The 1524-nt window shown below is 41.9% G+C and overlaps 1 protein-coding gene across 1 annotated transcript in view; it reads left to right on the forward strand.

Annotated features, from left to right (window-relative positions):
* Positions 1-1524, forward strand: part of CREB1 (cAMP responsive element binding protein 1) — a 70646-nt gene that overhangs the window by 643 nt on the left and 68479 nt on the right. The gene's annotated exons all lie outside the window — the stretch shown is intronic.

The raw sequence follows: 1524 nt of genomic DNA on the forward strand, positions 1-1524 counted from the left end.
CTGGCCCCCGCGCCGCTCGCCCGGCCCCCGCCGCCCGCCTCGGTCCCAGCCCGGCCGGGCCCGGCCGTCCGCCGGGGCAGCCGCCGCCTGGGTGCCGGTGGGGGGTGGAGGAGGAAGAAGGAGACAGTTGAGGGCAGAGGAGGTGAAGGTGCCTGCTGCCTTCCCGGTAGTCTCCGAGTCCGCCGTGCCCGCTTCGCGAGGGGAAGAGCTGCAACGTCTGACCTACTCTTCTCTCCACTCTCTTTGTGCAATAAAGTTCGAAACCCAAGGCTTCCTCTCGTGCTGTATTTTATTCGTGCCCGCTCCTTCATGGTTGGGGAAATGCTGTTTTCTGCCCTTTGCTGCTTAGTTGGATGATGAGAGCTCGTGCTTTTTTAGGGAAATTTTGACTCTTTCCCTCACCCCTCCGCTTTTTTTCAAAAAAAGCCAGTAGTCATGGAAATGCGTTCTTTTTGGGAGGAAGGGGGTGCTAAAAAAAACATATTTGTAATAACTTTTTAAGAAAACTGTTGGGATCTTGTAAAAGGGAAGCTGGTGTTTGAAAACAGTTTCGGTTTTTAACCCTTTTCAATAAGGTAATAATCGCTTGAGGTCTATCATTCTGAAACACTTCGTTGACACGAATATTAGCCTATGTACTTTTGTTTTACATCATTTTGCGGGGGAGGGGGGCACAACCTTGCAAACCACGTTTGGGTCGCTTGTATCTCCCTCCGCCCCTCCCACTGTGTTTCCCACATATTTTTGTCTAAACTTCAGTGAAAGATTGATTTAATATTAATTCTAAAAATAGGCTTTAAAAGTATCCATTGTTTGTCTCGCATGCAGTAGGTAAACCCAGTCTTGAGATTGACAACAATTTAAACTACAAGCCTTATTTTTTCTTCGCATGTTGGCAAAGAGGGACAGCAGAAAAGTCATTGACACATTAAAGATTATAAGACAGTTTTTAGAGGACCTGCAGTGTGACCTATTTAAGTTTGTAATACTTTCTCAAGAATTTCGTTCTAAGCCTCAGCTTGCTCTGCCTTCTAAAGGTTTAGTATAAGATCCTTTTGGTTGTTGCCCACTGAAATCTTTCACTGCTCATTTCCTGATATGAAAGTAAAACCAAAAACGGTTACATTAGTTGGTGCAAAAGATGGACAGGTTGTTTTAAAAATACTTATCAGTCTGTGTATGACTCAATCGTGATTGATATATTCAAGGCTTCTGGTTAGGAATAAATATTGATTGGTAATAGAAGCACTGTTTTCTGTATCCAAGTCACTTTCCCAAAACATACTTTGATGTATTGCTAGTCTTTAAAGTACCACAGTAACAATTTGTTATTGCCAAGAAACTTAATTGAAAAGATGCAATAAAAGGAATTTTTCTACAAGGATTGGGAAAATAATTTTATTTCCAAACACTGAGGAAGGACTCTCTGTGAGATTTTTTCTGGAAAAAAAAAAATTGTTTTCTAATATGTTCTTCAGTCTTATCCAAAAGATTTTTTAAATTTTATTTTGTATATAGATTCAT

This window comes from Propithecus coquereli, unplaced genomic scaffold (genome assembly GCF_000956105.1).
Source record: "Propithecus coquereli isolate 6110/MARCELLA unplaced genomic scaffold, Pcoq_1.0 Scaffold70, whole genome shotgun sequence".
In the NCBI taxonomy this organism is placed as follows: Eukaryota; Metazoa; Chordata; class Mammalia; order Primates; family Indriidae; genus Propithecus; species Propithecus coquereli.